This window comes from Etheostoma spectabile, unplaced genomic scaffold (genome assembly GCF_008692095.1).
Source record: "Etheostoma spectabile isolate EspeVRDwgs_2016 unplaced genomic scaffold, UIUC_Espe_1.0 scaffold119, whole genome shotgun sequence".
Lineage (NCBI taxonomy): Eukaryota > Metazoa > Chordata > Actinopteri > Perciformes > Percidae > Etheostoma > Etheostoma spectabile.
The window spans coordinates 767,813-772,741 of NW_022605570.1; the positions used below are offsets into that span (position 1 = coordinate 767,813).

The 4,929-nt window shown below is 41.3% G+C and overlaps 1 long non-coding RNA gene across 1 annotated transcript in view; it reads left to right on the forward strand.

Annotated features, from left to right (window-relative positions):
- The window catches only part of LOC116685692 (uncharacterized), an 18,574-nt gene extending 14,624 nt beyond the window's left edge, over nucleotides 1-3,950 (forward strand). Inside the window, exon 2 of the long non-coding RNA XR_004331016.1 lies at nucleotides 3,831-3,950. This is a non-coding gene — a long non-coding RNA (uncharacterized LOC116685692). The remainder of the gene's footprint in view (nucleotides 1-3,830) is intronic.
- Nucleotides 3,951-4,929: the final 979 nt, after the last annotated feature.

Genomic DNA, 4,929 nt, shown 5'->3' on the forward strand with positions numbered 1-4,929 from the left:
AACTGCTATGCGTAAAACGCATCAAGCCACTGCTGGCGAAAGACGCCAGATGACACCATTTCTAAACATAGCCATACTAGAAATACAGAGAGAGTTATGTAGTTGATACCTGATTAGGTTGCTTTACCGACCCCTCCACAGCACTGCATTTTGTGTGTGTGTGTGTGTGTGTGTGTGTGTGTGTGTGTGTGTGTGTGTGTGTGTGTGCGTTTGATTTAAAGTAAACAGGTCCTTGATAGTGCCGATGTAATTCTGTCGGTACCTAAAAAAATACAGAGTTCGGTCCCCAACTCTAGTCATGAGAATGACGCTCACTTTTTCCAGCTAAACTCATGCCACCCCCCTAAAATGACTGTCACAGCTAAACACAATTTAATTTTATTTATTTTATTTTATTTATAGTATCAATTCATAACAAGAGTTATCTCGACCACTTTACAGATAGACCCACTCCAAGAATCAAGTACCCAACTGTGAAAGAAATGGACCAACAGATCCCGTTGCTCTGGACGGAGACCAGTGAAGGATATTAGAGGCACTTCTTCTGGTGATAGCTGAGCGTTACTGTGCTTAAACGCTTTAGATGTAAAGTTATTCACTGTCAAAGTGGCGCTAAAATGAATAGCAGTCAATTGGATGCTAACGGCGAGTGATGGCTTATTAGCATCAAAATGGCGCCATGGGAGCTTCGCTTAGAGAAGAGAGGCTTACCCCCTTGGTTTTATGTCATCACTGAGAAAGGACAACAGCAGCGATCTGCTTTGGAGATAAAGAGGGCACAACAACTGCAACTTAATTACCTCTTCTAGGAGTCCATATTGTTTTAATCCACTGTGTCCTAGTTCAGCTTCCAGCAGCTGTTGGGAGAGGGGTGGGGGTGGTGCACGACCACCAAAGGCTTGCGTCATGTGGACAGTTTTGTTGTCATTACTTGGAATTCCTCATTTAAGAAATATTGCACTATATAGCTTTAAAATTAGGCACCATAATGACTTGTTAAGATTAGAAGAATTAAAATGGTGGCTTTGATTAAAACACTCCTACGGATCAAACACACAATTCTCGTCACACAATTAAAGTCTTTTTTTTTCGCCGGGAAGCGAACTCCTCCCTACACGGTTTCAGTAAATGGGCCGCATACATCAAAGAAAACCTGGCATGCATACTTTTCATAACTATATGTACAAAATGTTCCCTGAGAACAGCCTGCTTTTAATGATTTGACTTTTGAAAGCACCAATGCGCCCTTCCAAAATAGAAGACGTTGCACAGTTGCTGAACATCTATTTAACTTACAATATTTTTGTCCAGAATACAGATGCCAGGGATATAGGTAGCCCTGAAACACATCCATTAAAACAGTGTGTGTTATTCCAATCGGCCGCCGACCTGAAGTTGGATAGCATCAACATCCACAGAAAAACAATAACACGCCTGGAAATTAAACAAACTAGCAAGACTTTTATTGCACGCTAACATTTTGATATTACCTCTCCCTCAGAAAAGCAGCCTATTCAACCCTGGCTCCCGGCTGACTCCCGAAATTACACTCTGTGTGCGTATGTGCGTGTTGTGCCCTGCATGGTGAAAAGCAGGGCTGTTGATCTTGGTGTAAGATGCCAAACAGTTCTATAAAGGGACTTTTGAGGGTCTTACTGGGCACCGTGCCCATCTGTCTCTAGCCTTGGGATGCCATATTGTGTGTGTGTGTGTGTTCTGTGATGATGGCGTAGCACGAGGGCAACAGGAGAGGTTGGAGACCACTCTAAGTGATACAGTACTGCTTTCATTTTTCTCTCATTCTTTTTTTTTTTCAGGGGGCGGGGGGGCTTTTCTTGCTGTGCTTCTTTCTGTCCGTCACATAGGGAGACGAGTATCTGTCTGAAGATACAAGGAATAACAAATTTTGAAAAAGATCAAGTGGACAAATTTGCTGAAATAAAAAATAAAAAGGTAGATTTGATCTATATTAAATGGCTGTATAAACATGATGTATGGACAATGTTTTTTGTTTTTTTGTTGCCTATTTAGACATAGTGCAGAAACAGGGGGAAATTGTCAATATTAATTCAGAGTTGGGTTTCTGGCTACCTGATGGACATCTTCTTGTGTGTTTCGGTCTCCTCCAACTCCTTAGAATATAGCTGGGTTTTTAGCTCACTGGATCCATCAATTTCTTCACTAGCTACTTTGTCTGGCTGCTGTTACTGTGTCCTTGGAGGGTGTCATAGAGTTAACCAAGAGGTTAAAATTGCGTGTCAAACCAAAACAATGAGCAAAAAAGATGTTCCATAGAGTCGAGGGGAACTGTCAAACGAGGTGATAATTCCCTGTGGGTTCGTCACTACTAGTGATACCTGTTACATGTCACGTAGTTATATTTTCCATTCTTATTATAAAGATATTGATTAGTACAGCTTTAATATTAACAGCACGTTAAAGTGTCGATATTTCAGACTTGTTGATACAAAGAACATTAGTTTCTGTTCCTCTTAAAGCTCTAAAACATAGCATGTGGAGTGAATGATATTGTTAGGGATGAAAATCAATAATAGGCAGCAAATAACTAAAAGTGTGTGAAGCTTTTATATGGAATATAAAGGTGGGCCTCTTAAATTAGCTTTTTTTTATTGTGGGGAGAAATGGACAAAGGAGACAAGATACAGGCTAGAGGACAGAAAGAGATAGAAGTCAATCTTCCAAGCTATCCAGAAAAAAAGAACAAGTCAAAAACAGTGAGGCCCATTCAAGAACAAGCTTCTAGTTTTGGAGACCAGACCCTGGCCCGTCTGCCCCACACTTAGCTGCTAACAGGCTAATGAACTTGTGAACCGTGGGGCTTCAGCAACTCCCAAAAACAAGGCAATGATTGAGCGGAACTGACGCTGACGTGCTTCACCTTCACTTAGCCTGACGGACACTTGACTGAGTCCCAGGGGCCAACTCTGAGGAAGGGGGTCAGTGTTTACCGGTGTTTGCCCGTCACTCTGCACGGCTCCTGCAGGTTTACCCCCTCAGTAGGGCCCGCTAAGCCAAACAGCTGAGGCCTACGTGCTCTGCTTGTTGATGTTTACTCTGCTAGGACCCTGCCTCATAGCAACGCAGATACCATTTTGGAGATTGGGGGAAAATATTTTCCCAAGCAGGCTGACTCGGGGAAAAATAAACACCACCGTTTAGGGGTGCGCACGGCATCGAAAATAATCCCACCTCAGTCAAGGAAAATGGCCATGAGCAATAGAGAGGAAGAAAATAATGTATAAAAAAACACATGAGATGATACAAAAGTAAAAGAATAAATACCAACAAGAATTTGCCATCATCAGTAGAAGGTCCCAGTAAGCACAGGGATTTACTGCTGTATTAGATTAAGTTTAGACAAAAATGTCTTTAGAGTTGCCTCAAAGGTCTCATATCATACTCATTTTAATTTTTTGTATTTTGTGTTTCTACTAGAACAGCATTTAAATTTATATTTTTCTCATACTGTCTGAATATACCTGTATTCACCCACTGTCTGAAACACTTAGTTCTAGTACCTGTTTCTCTACCCCCCCCCCCAAAAAAAAAAGCCCAGTATGCTCTGATTTGTCAGTGTTTCCAGGTCTTCTGCATCTGCTCTCTCTGATTCTCTGCATTGTCATTGCAGTCAGGGAAATGACTGTAACGGCACTGTAGCAGCACTTTCTACGTATAACATGCATGGAACAGGTTACAGAAACCCATGAAACTTAATGAGCTGGTGTCATTGATCCTTGTAGAGGTTTTAGCTGATGTTTTTAGGATTGACTTTGAGGGATTTGCTGTTTCAGTTGGTTTATGTTTTTTAGTGTTTTTGTGTGTTTTGTGTTTGTATGTATGTGTGGTTGTACTGCTGCCTGTCTTGGCCAGGACACTCTTAAAAAAGAGATTTCTGATCTCAATGAGACTCTTCCTGGTTAAATCAAGGTCCATACAGTACATAAATAAAATATATAATCTAGTTGGTGCATCACAACCGTATGGAAGTCCTGACGGCTCGTTAACAATGTTTCTGAATGTGGGCTGTGTCCACTCTGTGGAATGAGCGTTTTTTTCTAGTATTTATATAGTACCTCGAACTTGCTTACCTGATGAGATGAGTGATACTGATCATGTCTGTAAGATTGTTCCTTTCCTAAAATTTTTGGAAACAAGGTGGAATAAGTGTATTTCCCAAAATATTTTCCTTTCAAGTATGTGCCTTACTCTTACTTCACATAGTCAATGTTTCAAAACTGATACATACTAAGATCCTGACAGCAATTTCCCAGTGTAGTTAGTGCAGGAAGCTTTTCTTAGTTTTCATACCATCTTCAATCGGACAAACAAAGGACGAAAGTAGTTCAGTGAGTATTGTAGGATTTAAACCCGAGAGTGAATGATATAGGCTGGGAACAGGTCATAAAGCAAAAACCTCAGGGGTTAGGGTCGCAGGTTCACAGGCATTAATCACAGCTGTCCGGCTAATGGCGACAGCAGCACTCAAAGCCAGGTTTGATCAGCAGAATCGCTTGTGACTGTTGTCCCGGGGAAGTTGTCTCCCTCAATAAAGAGCGTTAAATGGGCTCCGTAGGACAAGCGGCCTGACACACACACACACACGCTTTTATTAAGGAAAGAAAAGCCTTCAGTCTGTGAGCCACAGTGTTTGTGCTTAATCTTTAAAGAACAATTCCAATTTATGACAATTTTGGTCTTCTTTACATATTGGCCATCATTTCTTGCTGTTATGAGAAAACTAGGGATAGACCGATTATCGATCTGTTTGGAGGTTATCAGTATTGGCGTTTTATTTGCCTGATAACCGTTAAAGTTAATGAATTAAAAAGTGCTCTACTTTGGCTCGGCTACAGCTCTGTCTGGGCCCCTGCTTCAGTTTCACTACAGAGTCTGACTTAATGCCCCCCC